General features: G+C 49.0%; 1 protein-coding gene and 1 long non-coding RNA gene across 2 annotated transcripts in view; one reads left to right on the top strand and one right to left on the bottom strand.

Moving 5' to 3' along the window:
- The window catches only part of TNRC6C (trinucleotide repeat containing adaptor 6C), a 152011-nt gene extending 144873 nt beyond the window's left edge, over positions 1-7138 (bottom strand). Inside the window, exon 1 of the mRNA XM_077854393.1 lies at positions 7020-7138. The gene's annotated coding sequence lies outside the window, so the exon portion shown is untranslated. The remainder of the gene's footprint in view (positions 1-7019) is intronic.
- Positions 7139-8252: 1114 nt separating this feature from the next.
- Positions 8253-11643, top strand: LOC144285407 (uncharacterized). The gene is made up of 2 exons (XR_013353683.1): positions 8253-8523; positions 8627-11643. It is a non-coding gene; the product is annotated as an uncharacterized LOC144285407 (long non-coding RNA).
- Positions 11644-18327: the final 6684 nt, after the last annotated feature.

The raw sequence follows: 18327 nt of genomic DNA, 5'->3' as shown, positions 1-18327 counted from the left end.
TCTCAAAGTTGATTCCACTGAGCCAAAAAGTAGTATAAAGTGAAAACAATGTTTTGAGGTCACGTGCATTTGGGGAACACTGAGCTAATAAAGGTTAACATTATTTTTTTTCTGCCAGACTTCTCTGAGCATCCAGTATGTTAACGTGCATCTTCAAGAGGGCAGACATGGTATATGACTATATAATTATATACTACCATAAGTTTTTGTTAACTTAAGGAAGTTTCACAACATTTAATTGCTATTTCAGTTTTTGTTTTGTTTTTTTGTTTGGTGCCTGCCTCTCTCACTAGTCAGACAACTCTAGGAGGGCAGAAAGCTGTCAATCCTCACTGCGGCCACTGCACAGAGAAGCCAGTAAGTTTTGGTGGAGTAAAGCAGAAATGATGTGACCAGGCTTGGGGTTTAGAGGATAGCACAGGGGGATGATAAAATGCTCCAATTTCAGCATCATAGGATCTCAACACATTATTAAGTCTCTGATTTGGGGTAAATTATTCATCCTCCATGGGGCTTAGCTTCCCCATCTAGAGAATGTACACAGTAACAAGAGCTACCTTACAAGTTGCAGATGAGGAATGGATTACACACACAAAGTACCCAGAAAGTATTCAGTTAATATTAGCAGATGGATTGGTAGGATATAGACCAGAAGAGAGACTAATTAAAAAGCTATTCAAATAATTCAAGCTGTTTATCCATGAGTGAGGGCTATGAAATAGACTGTCTGAATCTAGATTCTGGCTTTACTTCCTACAAGCTATAGGCTTGTGTAGAAATTAACTTCCTTCGCTGCCCTCCCTTTTTTGGCCTGTACATCAGAAGCATGAAAAGCAACCATTTTTCAGGTGTGTTGTGTTGTTTTTGTTTTTTTTTTTAAAGATTGTATTTACTTATGCATGAGAGACATATATAGAGAGGCAGAGACATAGGCAGAGGGAGAAGCAGGCTCCCCACGTGGGAGCCTCATGTGAGACTAGATCCTGGGACTGCAGGATCACACCCTAAGCTGAAGGCAGACGCTCAACCACTGAGCCACCCAGTGTCCCTTGAAGATTATTTTTAAGCGGAGGTCTGGTGAACTGACAGCATGCTTTCTAACTACCTCCCACTCCCATTCCCAATTGTCCCCAGAGACTCAAATGTCCTTCCTTCTACAGAGCCATCATCTTCTTCCCCGACCTCATCTCCTGGCCCCAAATCCTCCTTTAAAACATCAGCCTCCTGAAGAACAAAGCAGATTACGTTCCGTTCCTACACACTCTTTCCCCTCCCCTTCTGCATTGCCCACTTCACATACAGTGTGAGAAAACAGAATGTAATCAGAGGAGTAATTCTGTATGCCCCCCTTGTAATTCCTGAACAACTCTGTTAACATCTTTCCACAGCAGAGTGGATAGAAAGGTGGTATGTTGTACCAATGCCACCATTTCCCAAACACAGATCTTGACTTTAATTCCTAGTTGCTATTTTAACTTAGATTTACCCCCACTTATTAAAAGAGTAATTAAAAAGAAATTATCTTTGGGAATAAAAAGTAAACAATACCTTTGCCAGGCTCAACTCAAGCAACTGATTTTAGTTGTGAGAGATACAATTCTTAATGAGCTAGACTGTACACACAAAATAAATCCAACAAAGCCCATATTCCCCCAGACCATCTTGGCACTAGCCAGTCTACACCTCAGTAAGGGATTCAATCACAGACAAGGGTTATCCCCCCCCTCTGTGGATAATCTGACATAATACTGTGATACTGCAGGTCTGCAGTTCGGGCATTCTGAAGACGTAATGGAGTACTAATTTTCAAGACACAGGAAAACAGAGAGGGTCTTTAAAGAAAAAGCAGGGCAGCCCCGGTGGCGCAGCGGTTTAGCGCCGCCTGCAGCCCAGGGCGTGATCCTGGAGACCCTGGATCGAGTCCCATGTCGGGCTCTCTGCATGGAGCCTGCTTCTCCCTCTGCCTGTGTCTCTGCCTCTCATTCTCTCTCTGTGTCTCTATGAATAAATAAAATCATTAAAAAAATAAATAAATAAAAAAAATAAATAAATAAATAAAAAGCAGAGCTGTTTAGTGTTGGTATTCTAGAAGGTCACAGGGGATCTTGTGGATTCATACAAACAGATGTTGGTCACAGAAAATGCTATAACCTTGTAATGATGACAAGCTCGTATACTTGCGCACTCTCATTCTCGTACTTCTGCACAAAAATTTTTTTAATAAGGAAGTGAAGCGGGAACTGAGCCACTACAGCTGGATCTCTGGAAGACAGGTTCCAGATGAGTCTTTGGGTCCTGGGTGCTGTGACCCAGTGGCCCAGTGATCTTGTGCGTCTTCAGGCAGGTTGCTCTCCAACAGGAGAGGAGTGCTGTGACAAAGAGGCAAATAAGGAAAGGGAGACCACAGGACAGACAACTCACTACTCCTACTTCCTAGAGCAAATATTTATGTACATTGGCCTGGGAGAGACATATTTTAGAAGCTATATCCTTACCCATTCTTACTCATTACTCTATCTTAGAAAACCAAAGTCCCATTGCACAGCTGGAACTCAAAGAGCCACATGGAATATTAAGAGTTCAAAACAGCAGTGAGCTCTGCTTTCCCAAGGCCATTCCTTCTGCTGTGGTTGCAGCCAGGAGGGCTCAGGAGGGTGCGAACAACTATCTGTGCTTCAGCAGTGATGTTTTATGGCTGGGTGCCCAGATTGTCTAGCTCTGCACACAGCTCTATAGCCTTTGGAGGGCTACAGGGAAAGAATGCATTCTTAACAAACAGCTCTCCATCCCTGCAACAGCTTCTTCATTCTCTGAAAGCACCTGTGGCCAAGAAAAGAATTCATTTTTAGTAAAACTCTAAAAATGGCACAAAGGGTATGAATTTTCACCATGTTTTTAATATGTAAAACCTCATCACATCCCAATTGGAGAATTAGCAAATACGTATTTTACTTTTCATTAAGTAAGTTCTAGTTCAAACGCATGCTCTGCACAATAGGAAACGTACAGGATTATTTTAAGCAAGTTATTCAAACAAGTTCACTGGGCAAGGATTATACATTTCTTGGTTTCAACATCACACATACAATCTCTACACAAGGTTATAGCTATTTCTGACAAGTAACCTTTGTATTTTTAAGTAATTATATTCTTGAAAAATTGTGTGTAAGCCGAATGTCTATAATTGAGAACATCTTTATTGCACTAAAATTTAAAGAAAGCTTACTGTATATTATTTTGCAAAGTAAAGAATGCTCTCCTCATGACCGCACCATTATTTAAAAGCTAATTTGTAAAAATTGGGGATCCCTGGGTGGCTCAGCGGTTTAGCACCTGCCTTCAGCCTGGGGTGTGATCCTGGGGTCCCAGGATGGAGTCCCACGTCAGGCTCCCTGCATGGGGCCTGCTTCTCCCTCTGCCTGTGTCTCTGCCTCTGTGTGTGTGTGTCTCATGAATGAATAAATAAAAATCTGTTAAAAAATAATAATTTGTAAAAAATTTAGATGTTCACGATTAGACTGACTTAAAGCAAGAAGATCTATAAAATCTGTCTGACAAAAAGGCCAGTTCTCATTTAATATTCTGCTCTCTCTACTTAAGTCTATGACATCTTCAAACAAAATTAAGATGCCAACTGTCTTAATTAAGCAAATAAAATCCACTCATCATACAAAATAGACTGCAGCACCAATACTCCTTCAAAAGATTTCCTTACAGCTCATTGAAAACACCAGAAAACCCTCTGAAATAAAGCTGGGGTGAAAGGTAAAAACCCATTTGTCTCAAAATCACCACTAAGAAAGCCAGAACAATTTCAAAGAAACCAAAAACAAAACACACAGAAACAAAGTTGCCTGGCTCTTCCCCCACTTACTTAGACTTTCCAGGCCCCATCTGCTGAAGGCTCTACCTCCTGCTCCCTCAACACATCCCTCTCCTGCTTCCAAGACCTTTTATAAATCTGTCCCTCCTCACCTCTCCGTTTCTCATGTTCCCCCACCTCTGACCCTGGGACTTTAGTTGCTCTGGCTAGATAATCTTCGTTTGCTGCATCCACAAATCTTATGTTGTTCTGAGAATGGGAAACAGCCTCAGAGATGACAACTGATTTTCTTCCTTATAAAATCTTCTCTGATAGTAACCTTTGCACAATAAAGCCTGACTGAGTGCTAACAGAGTGGCCTACAACATACGCATGCAATCTCGTGGATCTAATTCTTACTGGGGAAAGCCAAAAAGACATTGAAATAGTCTTTAAAATGGCTCTTAAGCCTTAAAATGTTAAGTTGTTAGGGAAGTTATACGATGCCAAAGACATTCTATATACTCAAATCAAATAATGGATAAATTTCCAGTAGTACTTTTTTTTTTTTTTTTTTTTTTTTTTTAATTTAAGATTAGCATCACTTTGAGTGGAGCAAGAGTAAGTTTACACTCAGGCCCTCCTCGCTCTCACTTGGAGCTGGGGCAGTCATGCAGACACTCCGTCTGCAGCCAGTACTGTAGGAATTCTATCTTCCATTTCTTTCCAACTGAAAGCTCTCTTCACTAGGGAAAAAGGCTGCCCCCTCCAGCCCTGACCTCCTCCTCCCCATCTTGGTTTTGGAAGTGAGCCAGATGACAGCATTTGGAAAAGCACAAATTTATCTCAGTAAAGCCGGCTATTTAACAAAAAGGTGGTGGTGGTGAGAAATACTGTAATTTTAGAGTATATTCCTCCCATGACTTACTTCTGTTTTGATCCCTGTGGATCCAATGAAACAGTACACCCCACTTTCCTCATAATCAGCCCTCTAATGCAACTATTTGTTCCAAAACTCCCAAGCCAACTAAGTATAAACATAAACCTGCTACAAAATAATCTTTGTGGAAGTGTTAGAGCATATGCCACTTGAAAAAGAACAACAATAAACATTGTAAGAAGGAAATCCAAAAGTCAGCATTTCCATGTACACTAGGTTACTACTAGAATATTTAAATGCCAGAATCCAAAATGAAACACTGAGGATTCACCCTTATGACAGACTCGCTGTCCACCTTATTTAATAGCTTAAGAGTAAAACGGAGGTACCGGTCAATAAGGTCTTTGGTTCGGACAAGAAACAGCGGAGACTTAGTCTTTCAAAACTAGATCCTTGGGGCACCTGGGTGGCTCAGTCGGTTGAGTGTCTGCCTTCAACCCAGGTCATGATCTCAGGGTGCTGGGATCAAGCCCCACATTGGGCTCCCTGCTCAGTGGGGAGCCTGCTTCTCCCTCTCCTTCCGCCCCTCCACCCCACTCGTGCGTGTATGCTCACACTCTCTCTACCCCTCAAATAAATAAAATCTAAAAAAAAAAAAAAAAAAAAAGGCAAAACAACAACAACAACAAGATCCTCATAATAAAATCAAGTCTGGGGCGCCTGGATGGGTCAGTGGTTGAGCAGCTGCCTTCTGCTCAGGTCACGATCCCGGGGTCCTGGGATTGAGTCCCACATCAGGCTCCCCCCCTGTAGGAAGCCTGCTTCTCCCTCTGCCTGTGTCTCTGCCTCATTCTCTGTGTCTCTCACGAATCCACTCTCCTGCTTAAGAAGTGCTAGTTTGAAGAAATCGCTCTGCATCACCCTAAGTCAAATTTCGCTCAACCAATACTATTATTACTATTACCATTTTTCTGAGCTATCAATTTCTCATGACCCAACGTGTGACAGGAAAACACATTCTGAGAACCTCTCTTCCTATGAAAAGGCAAATATTAAAAACTTTCTGTAGAAAAAGCAAACTTTCACGATAAGCAAGTAAAGCAGCGGCTACAGCTATTAAGACCATCACTCGCCTCTGTAAACACCGACAATAAAATCAACTTGGTTAATGCTAGTTGGGCTAGTCGTTTGTAAAACCTCGTTTACCATCATCTCCCCCCAACAGTGCATCCTAGGAGTGCCGCAATGGGAGGTGTTCTAAGCCCTTCACCGCCTCTGGGCTTCGGGAATAACGCAAATCTCCTCAAGGTGCCCTCAGCCAACCAAGTCCATCCGGCCCAGGGGCTAAATTTCAGCGTCTGCTCTTTCTCACAGTACGGGAGTCCGCAGTGTAGGCACACACCTGCCAGCACCCCTGCACGTTTCCAACTGACCGTCACCGTGTGCTGAGATCGCTCCAGCCACGTTCCCAGGGTCTCCGCTCCCCTCGTCGTTAATTCTAACCGCGAGGGAGTCAGTCGCGCGCAACCATCCCTCGGCGGCTCCGCTCCGCTCGGGCTGGCAGCGGCGCGCACCCGGTGGCCCTCCCGGCCTGACCACGACGCCGACCGCGGCCGGGCCCCTCGGGAACACAATGCGGGGGGACCAGCCCGGCGCCCCCGGCTCGCGGCTCCTTCCAGGCGGAGGCTCCGGCCGGACGCCCGCGGAGCACCATTTTGAGTTCACAATCTGCAGCTCGTGCCTCGACGCCACCGAGCAGACAACCCAAATGGAGGCTTAACGTGACGAGAGGCAGAGCGGTTCGAGGCGACGCCGCTCGCTCTGCCCGGGGCCGCGGACGCCGCCGGGGGACCTGCGGCCGCCCCCCCCGCCCCGCGCCGCCCCGGCCCTGCAGCGCCGGCGGGCTTCCCAGAGCCCCGGGGAGCCGGCGGGGAAGCCCCGCGGCCGCACCTGCCCAGCCTCCACGGCCACGCGCCGACCGATTCAATGTCATCCGCGGGGCGAGGGTGCACGCGAGGCGTCGCTCCGGCAGGGGCGGCCCCGCGGCCCCCGCGGCCCCCGCGGCCCCCGCGGCCCCCTCGGCCCCTCAGCCCGCGCGCGCGGCAGGCCGGCGGCTGCCTCCTCCGTCCCCCTCCCCCCGGCCGCGGCTCGGGGGCCTCCGCCCGGCGCGCCCCGGGGATGCGAGACCCACGGGCGCCCGCTCGCGGGGGGAGGGGGGGCGCGCGGCTCCGACGGCCGCGGGGCTCGGACGGGCGCTCGCGCTCCGGGCCCGGCCGAACAAAGGCGGCGCGGCCCGCCCGGCCACCGCGGCGGCTCCGAGGCCCGGCCGGCGCTCACCTGGGCTCCGTCCCCGGCGGCGGCGGCGGCGGCGGCGGCGGCTCCTCGGCGGGGCTCCGGCGGCGCGGGCCTGGCGGCCACAGCGACCACGACGGCGACGGCGACGGCGACGCGGGCGGCCGCCCCGGGGCCTGCGGGCTGCTCGGGCGGCAGGGGCCCCCTCAGCGCCGGCGCCGCGGGCTCAGGTCCCGGCGCGGGCGGCGGCGGCGGCGGCGGCGGCGGCGGCGCGGGCGGGTGGGCGGCGGCGCGTCCCGGCAGGTCCAGGTCCGGCCCCGGCGACGCCGCGACGCGTCCTCCTCCTCGCGCCCGCGAGCGGGACGGCGGCTCCGGCGCGGCCCGGGGTCCGAGGCGGCGGCGGCGGCGGCGGCGATGTGCGCTGGGCGCTCGGCCGGCTCCGCTCCCTCCGCCCGCGGCTCGGGCGGGCCCGCGGCGGCGGCGGCAGGAGCGCGGCGGGCGCGGGGGCGGCCCTGTCAGGCGCGGCGGGGGCGGCCCGGGCGGCGCTCAGGGCTGCGGGGCGGCGGGGCTGGCGGCGGCGGCTGCGGCTCCCGGGGCCGTCGCGCTGAGGTGCGGAGCTGCCACCGCGGCCATCTTGTTGCTCTAACTGACAAGAACCCCCCTCCCCCCGCTCCAGCCAGACGGGGCGCTCGCGCCCCCTTCCCCGCCCCGCGTTGGCCTCCAACAGGAAGTCGTCCCGGCCCCTGCCACGTGACTCCGCCGCATCTGCATACCGGAGGGCGAGCCGGCCAATCGGCGCTCTGCATCCGAGCTCCGCCCCCGCGCGCCCCTCCCCGGCCCATTGGTTCGTCCCGGGCAGGCCACGCCCCGGCCTTCCCCCTTAATACCCGCTCGCGTTGTGGTTCCGCAGACTGCGCGGGGAGCGCGCCGGGGTGCGAGCGGCGGGTGCGCGCGCTCCCCCGGCCCGGGCGCGTGCAGGTCTCGGGGCTCGCGCTCCGCCCGCGGTGTACGGAGGCTCGGGCGACCTCCTTCCCGGTCCGTGGGCGCTGCAGCTCGGTGGAAGCGCGCTGGGCCGCGGGGCGCAACGTCCGCCCCTTTCGCTCCGCCCGCGCCCTGCGGCGCCTGGGCCCGGGTTCGCGCGGCGTTTTGGCCCCGCGACGCCAGCCCGCCGTGCAGCCCCGACCGGCGCCCGCCCCGACGCGCGTCCAGCCCGTGCGGTGCACACGCCCTGCACCTCCCCACCGTGCACACACTCGCACACGCGCCGACCCGGGCCCGGGAGCATCCTGCCAGCCGCGCGCCTCCCAGCCTCCCCTTGCACGCAGCGGCCCCCGGGGGAGCGCCCTGCTGCGAACCAAACAAACCTCCCTACGCAACGGCTCCCCCACGTCCCGAGACATCCCCCGCCCCCGAGAGCGAACCGCCCTCCCCCACCACGCGGACCCCGGGGCCCGGGGCGGGGGGGACCCAGACGCTCCGGCGCTCGGTACCCAGTGCTGGTCCGCCATCCCGCCGCTGCTCGTCGGTGTACAGTCGTCATGAACCGTAGGTGGGGGTCAGGAGCGACGTGCAATTCAAAAGTCCCTTTTTAACTTTCGATCCAAGTCACGAGTCCATTTTAAAAACCAAGAATTTTCTCCGTTTTCGTGAAGGGTCGTGGTGGCAGGCCAGCTTTCCCCTTGGCGCGGTGGAAGGAAGCTCAGCGGGGCTACTTGAAAGTTGCTCGAGCTGGAGGAGGCCGTTCCCTGTCTACGTGTCCCCCCATCTTGAAGAGCAGATAATGACACACTACTTTCGCAATGCAATTTTGTTACCGCAAGTGTCAGGCTTTGAGAGTTTGAGGATGAAAGAGACACAAGAAATTCCCCGCTCTCGTTTCCCATCAGGGTCTCGTGAGCTCGGTGCTCTCCCTTCTCCTTACTGCCATATCGTAAAGCCCTCCGGTAGCCAGATGCACAAACCACTCTCTAAAGTCGTCTTCAAATGTCTGTTGTGTGTTTCCCCTCCCCAAAACCCCATGTCATTTAGAAGGATCTGAAGTCAGATTTTACTTACATTAATTCTTGACTGCGGAGAAACCTGCATTTTTTTCTCTTTTTATTTTATTTTATTTTATTTTATTTTGTATTTCTCAAAAATAGACATATTATCACATGCTTCAGGAGGGAGTGCAAAATAATAACATCTTCAAAATTAGCAACATCCACTAAGTATATTGCTAAATCAATGGAGAGGAATCCAGGTACTTGGGTAGACCAATCATTGTAATAAGCAGACATTTGGGGAAAATGGAACCAAAGTTCATTATTTAATATTTGTTCTTGATGTTAAATTTGTGACTGTAACCTCTCAATGTTACCCGTTTTGTTCTCTTTACTACCCTCCACCTCCCTCAGCTTAAACCAGACAAAATAATTGTCTTCTCCTGTTATCTTAGACTATAAACATTTGGAGGCTTAAAGGTAAGCACTGTATTGACCATATTTTCTGAACCAGACATTAGACTCACAGTTTGGCATGAAGACTTACTTCTGGCACTAGAAAGAATATTTTTTTAAAGATTTTATTTAAAAAAAAATTAAAGATTTTATTTATTCATGAGAGACACAGAGAGGGAGAGAGGAGAGAGGCAGAGACACAGGCAGAGGGAAAAGCAGGCTCCATGTAGGGAGCCCAACGTGGGACCCGATCCTGGGACTCGATCCTGGGACTCGATCCTGGGACTCCAGGATCACGCCCTGGACCTAAGGCAGGCACTAGACCGCTGAGCCACCCAGGGATCCCTTAGAAAGAATAATTTAAATTAGGGTTGACCCAGAAACATTGAGGCATATGATGGCTATGAGTGTGGAGATTGCAGAACACAGTGCCACTCATTCATGGTTTTTTGAAGTGATTAAAGGATGAGTAAAGACCCCAAGCAAAGTTGTAAAATGGGTAAGTGCATATTTGGGGTCTTCATCCACTGATGGGCCCTGTCATTACCATCTCATAGCTAAGATATAAGTTAATAATCTATAATAATGGTCAAAACCCACAAAATCGCATTTAAGAGGGTTAAATGCTGAATGTAGCTCTTAAGTTAAAAAGTCAGCTTGTTAAAGATATATGGAGAAGATCTGGCTGGACACAACAAGCTCACATAAAAAAAAAAAAAAATCCTGGTTTCAGGTGCCCACATGCACACAGGGCTAACCACACAAAATGATTTGTTAAAAAGACATGCAATCTAATAAAAGAAAAAAAGACATGCAATCTGCCTTTTTTAATTTTAAATTTTTTTTAAAGATTTTATTTATTTGAGAGAGAGAGAGAGAATATGACTGGGAGGAGGGGCAAAGGGAGAGGGAGAAGCAGGCTCCCCACTGAGCAGGGAGGGAGCCCAATGTGGGGCTCCACCCCAGGACCCTAGGATCATGACCCAAGCTGAAGGCAGATGTTTAACTGACTGAGCCACCCAGGCACCCCTACTTTTTATTTTTTATTTTTTTAAATATTTAGAGAGAGAGTGGGGGGTCAGGCAGGGGGATGTGGGAAGAGGCAGAGGGAGAAAGAAAATCTTAAGCAGGCTCCATGCTCTGTACAACGGTGATGGAGGGCTCCATTTCATGACCCTGAAATCATGACCTGAGTTGAAATCAAGAGTCAGACACTCAACTGACGCAAGCCACCCAGGCACCCCAGGTGCCCTCCCTCTTTTTTTTTTTTTTTTTTAAGTAAGCTCTACATACAACATAGGTCTTGAACTCAGAGATCAAGAGTTCCATGCTCTCCCTCTTGAGTCAGCCAGGTGCCCCCTAAAAACATACAATCTATATTAAAATAGTGTCCAGCTCAAGAGACTGTACTCTGAGCTGGCCAGCCCCTACATGGAATATTGTGGCCAGTTCTGAGCACTAAGGCATGTGAAAAAAAATTGACAAGCTTAAAGACTCCATCAGGGAGACAACAGGTTTTGTTGATGAAAATCCTTTGGTCATTCAGCAGGAAGGAGCAGGAAAGGCTGATATAGGGAAGAAAAAACAGGCAGGACAGGATGACTATCCTCTAATTTTTAAAGAACTCTCACATACAAATAGACATAGGTAAATTCTGCGAGATCCTAGGAGGAAGATCTGTGGTCAGTGAGTGGAAGGTTTGGAGGCAAATTTTGGTTCCATTTAAAGAAGAATCATGAGGGTTATCCATAGAAACTCCAGCTTGAAATGTAACAAGATCCACATCTGGTTTAAGCAGAAAGACGAGGGGATCATGTTCCCATCTCCATGGATATTGCAGAATGGATTACTGCACTGGGCACAAAGGTTGAACTAGCTTAGCGGTTCTCAAAGTGTGTTCCCTGGACCAACAGCAGCAGCAGCAGCAGCAGCACCTGGGAACTTATTAGAATTGCACCTTCTGGGATCCCTGGGTGGCTCAGCGGTTTAGCGCCTGCCTTTGGCCTGGGCCCGATCCTAGAGTCCCACATCGGCCTCCCGGCATGGAGCCTGCTTCTCCCTCTGCCTGTGTTTCTGCCTCTCTCTCTCTCTCTCTCTCTCTCTCTATGTCTATCATGAACAAATAAATAAATCTTAGGAAAAAAAAAAAAAAAGAATTGCACCTTCTTGGATCCCATAGCCAGATCTGCTGAGTCAGAAACTCTAGGGGTAGATCCCAGCTATCTGCATCATATTAAGCCCTCCCGGTGATTCTGATGCACACTAAAATTTTGGAATAAAACTAAATAATAAAGGGCATCTTTTCTTTGTGTTCTATTTGTGTGTGATACTTGCCTCCTTTCTACTGCCAGCCACTTCCGACCACACAGGACTGCTTTGCTTCCTCCTGAAATCCCATTCATCCTCCTTCTAGTTCTGTTGATTCTGCAAGTAGAATTTGCATCCTAGAGTAGGCTTCTTCTTCTTTTTTTTAAAGATTTTATATATGTATTTATTTGACAGAGCATGGGAGAGAGATCACAAGCAGGAGGGACAGGTAGAGGGAGAAGCAGACTCCCTGCTGAACAGGGAGCCAGATGCAGGACTTGATCCCAAGACCCTGAGATCAGGACTTGAGCAGAAGGCAGACGCTTAACTAACTGAGCCACCTGGGTTCCCCTAATGATAGACCCTTGAAGGGGAAAAGTTTCAACACTCAAACAACTGATTGCTTTCCGATGAAAATGTAATGGAGCTGGGCTCGATCCCCCCTGCTGTCACCAGGAGATCTCAACTGCCTTAGCCTTAAAAAATTTGAGAAGCTTGGGGTGCCTGGCTGGCTCATGTGGAGCATGGGTCTCTTGATCTCTGGGTCATGAGTTCAAGCTGCACTTTGGGGGTAAAACTTATCTTAAAAATGTGATAAAAAATTTGTGATAAGCTTAAAAGGCCTTTTGGAGCTCTGGTTGTCCAACCCTGATCACATAAATTACTGAAGTAGCCTGTTTAAAATACAGATTCATCAGGTTCAGGGTACTGTCCATGAAGCCGCATATTTAATCAGCTCCCCAAGTGATTCTGACGCTATTGTCCTCTCACTCCACTGAGGAAAATACTAGAACAGAACCGAGAACCTTACACATGAACAAAGGCTTCAGATTTCTTTGTATTCCTCAGTGAGTTAGAGATGACTTGTCAAACCTTTATTGAAACTGTATTGTGTGCCTGGGCAGTGGACTAGGGCTTTCAAGCTGAAAGCCATGATTATAATATGTAACAAAGTGCCAAAGAAGGCAAAAGGAAAGACCTAGGTCATTGTGGAAGGCTCAGAAAGAAAAAGAAGTGGGATCTCTGGTTCTTGAAAGATGCAAAGCAACAAGGGTCAGAGGCTGGGGAAGGGCACTGAAGACAAGTATGAAGGGGATGTTACAGCACTTTGAGGGGATCGCAAAATGTCAACAGAACTGAAACTATCCTCAGAGGGACGCCTGGGTGGCTCAGTCGGTAAAGTGTCTGCCTTTGGTTCAGGTCATGATACCGGGGTCCTGGGATCGAGTCCTGCATCATCCGGGCTCCCTGCTCCGCAGAGTCTGCTTCTTCCTCTCCCTCTGCCCCTCCTCCCTGCTTGTGTTGTCTCTTTCTCTCAAATAAAAAAAGAAACAGAAACAGTCCTCATATAAAGGCAGAAAAGGAAGTGGAAGAAATGACCAGGGGCCAGATTATAAGGAGCATCTCATGTCACAGGAGTTTGGACTTTATCCTGAGGGCCACGTAGACCCCTTGAATGATTCTAAACATTATACCTGGCTGTCCAAGATATCTCTGTGGAAACATTGTGATAGATGGTGCAGAGAAGGAGGGTGAGGCCAAAGGTGGGACAGGAGGTGATGGCTCAGGGCAGGAGGGGAGTCCTGCAGCAGAGAACTAGAACCTATGGAATTGAGCAGAGAGGCATTGGAGGTCAAACAAGAAGGATCCGTTTAAAAGATAATTTCCAGGTGGGGATCCCTGGGTGGCTCAGCGGTTTAGCGCCTGCCTTCGGCGCAGGGCGTGATCCTGGAGTCCCGGGATCGAGTCCCACGTCGGGCTCCCGGCATGGAGCCTGCTTCTCCCTCCTCCTGTGTCTCTGCCTCTCTCTCTCTCTCTCTCTCTCTCTCTCTCTATGTCTATCATAAATAAATAAATAAATAAATAAATAAATAAATCTTTAAAAAAAAAAAGATAATTTCTAGGGAACTCCTAACTGATCTATATGATGCCTAAGCAAGGTGGTAAAGGATGATGATGCCCAGTTTTCTTGCTCAGTGAGAGGTGGAGGGATAGTGAGGCAGGGGCTGCAGGAGGAGGAGGAGTAACCAGAGACCTTAGGTGAGACTTGGAGCGGGAATCAGGTTGGGTACATTTGGAGTGGGAGGCACCTGAGGAGTAGCAAGTAGAGATAGCCAGGTCTGCAAGTCGGAAAACTGTCTGGGCTGGAGAGATCAGGGGTGGTTTGCAGAGGGATGCAAGTGGAAGGCTGGAACACAGAGGATTAGCCTGGGGCCTTGGTTGGGAGAGAAGCTGGGTGCTGAGCCTAAGGAACACCAAGGAGGAGGAAGGGGAGGAGGAAGAGGGGGAAGAGGGGAGGAGGAAGAAGAGGTGCTAGAGGAGAAGGTTCCAGCTGAACACATGGAATCCCAGTGGAACCCAAGAGTACAAAAGAGGAAGGAGAAGGTGGTCAACAGCATGACAGTAAGCTCCACACGTTAGGGTCAGGAAAGTTCCACCAGACTGGGCAACCATGAGGTCATTTAGTCCTCAGGTAAGGCTGTGCAGGAGTCAGGGGGCAGCAGGCTGTGGGGTGAGCTGGGGGAGGGACACGGAGGGGGGACTAAGGAGGGATCCCGGTTTAAAGTCTGGCTAACCTCATGAGTTGAATTGTTCCCTCACAGAAGATTTACTGGAGTCCTAACACCACCTACGTCAGAATGTGACCTTGTTTCTCCAAACAAGGAGAGTGTTTCAGACACAGTCAAGTTGAGGTCATTCAGGTGGTCCCTAACCCAAGAGGACTGGTGGTGTCCTTGCAGAGAGGGGAGATGTGGATGCAGACATGCACCCAGGGGGAAGGTCAAGTGCAAATGAAGGCAGAGATGCCGGTGATGCATCCAGGATCCGAGGAACAGTGAAGATGACCAGCAAAGCCCAGCAGCTGGCAGGGGGGCCCGGAGCAGAGCCTCCTCATGGCCTCAGGAGGACCCGTCCCTGCTGAGACAGAGATCCTGAACTTCTGGCCTCCAGAACTGGGAGACAATACATTTCTGTTGCTTAAGCCAGCCAAGTGTGTGGTACTCTGCTCCTGCAGCCCCTGGACACCAGTAGAGCCGTGGGAGGAGGGAATGTGGCTAGAGAGGAATTGGAGGCCAAAAGAGTGGTTTCTCATTGTTTCCTTTCATTTTGCTTTTTCTTTTTTAAAGGGAGAGACTTGTGTGTGTTAATATGCTGCAAAGAAAGAGCCAGTAAAGAGGACACAGCAAAGAGGAAGATGTTTGCTTGTTTGTTTGGAAGGGGTTGAGCATGAAGTAAGGCATGAGAAGGGCCTGGGGCAGATGGGAGACTGGGGGGGTGGTTTGACAGGGGCAGGAGGACTTCTTTTACTAAGACTAGAGGCCCCTGCTTCCAAGCCCACGTGAGTGCGTGTTGGGGGTGGGGGCGTGTTTTGCAAAAACTGGAGGGCACTTTTAAAAATGTTTTTAAATGTAAATTCTAGTTAATCATTATTACTTTTTTATAAAATAGCCTAAGATTCCTTTGGATCTAAAATTCTGTTTCTAGATCTGGAATTTATAGCTATTTAAATATAAATTACAGTTTTGTTCCATATTAACAGTGTTATATTTTAACTTAATGTCTGTGGTGTATTAAACCTAAAAGGAAAACATACTCCTCACATCTTTACCTGTTATTAAAACAAATTGCAAACCCCGAACTATAGGGGACTGAATACCTAATCCATAGAAGGCGTATTTTGTCTGCTTTTGGTTTTTTTTTGGGGGGGGGGAGGGGCCTGAGTGACAACATGACATTTTGGATGTCTGGGGGACAAGCCTTGGTCTGGTATGTGCTCAGCACCTGGCCACTTCCTGATGCTCTCTTTCTACTTGGGTCCATTCCTTCCAGACTGAGGGGTGAAAGTCTGTGAGGTCATCTGGGTAGGGAACATAAGATGCCTGATGAAGTCTTGCACGATAAGGATGTCACCTGTATTAGGTGTTTGGATATGTACAGCAGCCTTATTTGTGTGGGTCCCAGGATACTGAGCAGAAGTCTTTGGGGTTTCTTCGATCCAATTCCGCCAAATTGGCAATCTGGTGTACCCAAGAGAGAGAAGACGGTTCGTGTTGAAATAAATGACATGAAACTCTTTGCATTGGGAGTTAAAGGAAGGATTCCCTCATAGACTGTTCCCCCAGCTGGGCTTCTCGGTGGCCCAAATCTGCTCATATATCTGATGAACACCTAGGAGTGGAGGTTTTGTCTCAGCAGCCAGTAACTCTTGGATTTTCCATCTGCAAGAACTCCCCATTCCGGGGCTAGCTCCTTTATCCTTGCATAAATTAAGCAAATATTTGCAAGCACCTGGCATATGCAAAGCACTGCAGACATTCCAAGTTCACCGGCAACCCCTCCTGAGCCTCTAATAAAGGAGAATGATAAAGATATAAGCAATTTTGTCTCTCTGTTCTGCATTTCACGTTTTTCTATAGCGTTTATCACCTTCTGTGATATATAGTTTGCTTTTTCTTGTGTTTATTGTTTATTTTCCTCCAGTTAGGATGTAAACTCCAGTAGTGCAAAATCCTTGTGCGCTGTTCGTGGATGAATCTTAAGCACCCAGAGCAGGCTCTGGGTGTTCAATAAATATTTCTTTGTTCAATTAAGAAATGAATTAAGATAAACTATGATAGGGCAGCCTGGGTGGCTCAGTGGTTTAGTGCTGCCTTCAGCTCAGGTTGTGATCCTGGAGACCCAGGATCGAGTCCCACATCGGGCTCCCTGCATGGAGCCTGCTTCTCCCTCTACCTGTGTCTCTGCCTCTGTGTGTGTGTGTCTCTCATGAATAAATAAATATAATCTTTAAAAAAAAGATAAACTATGATAAATGTCATAAGAAAGTTAATGTCAAACTGCTATAGGAGAAGTGACATCAGATATTACAAGTAAGGGGTGAATCAGGGAAAGCCCCACAGGGATGTGGCATTCAGATGGCTTTGAAGAGATGAATAGACATCCTCCCTCCCTCTCTCTGCCTGCCTGCCTTCCTTTTTCTTTTTCTTTTTCTTGGTAGTTTATTTGGTTACTTAGGATAACATGCAGAAGAAATACCAGAATATTTGATATTTACAGTAGATATTTTATAAGACCTTTTGTAGAACCCAAATTTTTAAAAGACTTTAATATATTTTATGATTTTCAATTTTCTCCCCTTCTCAAGTAAACCAAAATGCATCCTTGATCTTTTTTTTTTTTTAACATTTTATTTATTTCCTCATGAGAGACAGAGAGAGAGAGAGAGAGAGAGAGAGAGAGAAGCAGGCTCCATGCAGGGAGTCTGATATGAGACTCCTGGGTTGAAGGCAGATGCTAAACCGCTGAGCCACCCAGGGATCCCCGCATCCTTGATTTTGAGGAGAAACAATGACCGTGTGAGTTATCTATTGCTGAGGTACAAATTATATCTCCATATTTAGCATTTTAAAACCATAGCCCTGTTGTATCACACAGTTCCTGAGAATCAGGAATCCAGGGGCAGCCTGGTGGATGAGAGCCTTTCATGAGGTTGTGGGCTAGTGCTGGGCTAGTGCTGGCCAAGCCCATGATTGGGCTGGCTGGAGGATGTGCCCCAAGCTCACGCTCATGGCTGTTGGCAGGAGCCTTCCACTTCTAGACCTCTGCCTAGGGCAGCTCAGGATACGGTTCCCCCCAGAATGGGTGATCCAAGAACAAGAGAGCACCGTGACAGAAGCCCAAGCCCTCTCTAATCAAGTATGACAAGCAACGCCCAGTCAGTTCTGCCAGATGCTATTGGTCACGCAGACCAACCCTGGGTCAGTGTAGGAAGTGACTGCACGGGCGTGAATATCAGGAGGCAGGTCTTATGGGGCCATCCTGGAGGCTGGTTCCCGCAACAACAAATCCACAAGGAGATGCCATGCTCAGGGGTCAGCAAGCCTCACTCCCTGTACAGACAATCAAATTTCTGGCTTAGCAAACTTCAGATCTTGACCTGTCCTTGCCTTCGAAGTTGCTGCTGAATGGTTCCACATGCAGGACAAACAGGTCTGCTTTGAATGCCATACTTTGGGGATTCCCTTAGCCTTCCTGGATCTCGTTTACCATCTCTTGTATAAGTGGGGTGGACCGTGTTGCCAACCGTCCAACTCTCAAACTCTGTGACTCAGAAATTCAGTTTCAGTGAGCAAGTACCTGGTTAATGAAAAAGTCTTCAAAGAAGACAAGGAGTTTGTATCTGAAAAAAACCCTACCGTATTTAGAAGGATGGAATGTACCCCATGGAATAAACTACAGAACTAAGTGGGAGAGATGTCAGCAAGACTGGCAGCTGGGACTACAGAAGGTTCCTGTTGGGAGGCACTTACTTGTCCAAACCCACACAGTTTGGATAAGTAAGTGAACCATTATTGGGCTAAGCTAAGATTCTGGAGGTCATTCTGGAGGTGGTTAATATGGCAGAGGTGCCTCCATCAAAATGCAATCTGCGCCCTGGCAGTGTGAGTCTCCTCTGAGCAGAGGCTGTGCAGCCAGGGACTACATTTCCCAGCATCCCCTCCCCATCTAGGTAGTCCCACGTCACTACTTCTAGCCAATGGGGTGTGACCAGAGTGATGTGCCTCTCTCCTAGGCCAAGGCTGCAGAGAAGCAATTCTGTCTTCTCT

The sequence above is a fragment of the Canis aureus genome, chromosome 16 (genome assembly GCF_053574225.1).
Source record: "Canis aureus isolate CA01 chromosome 16, VMU_Caureus_v.1.0, whole genome shotgun sequence".
NCBI classification, from domain to species: Eukaryota; Metazoa; Chordata; class Mammalia; order Carnivora; family Canidae; genus Canis; species Canis aureus.
The sequence above is the reverse complement of the archived record's forward strand: the minus strand, read 5'-3'. Positions and strand labels throughout refer to the sequence as shown.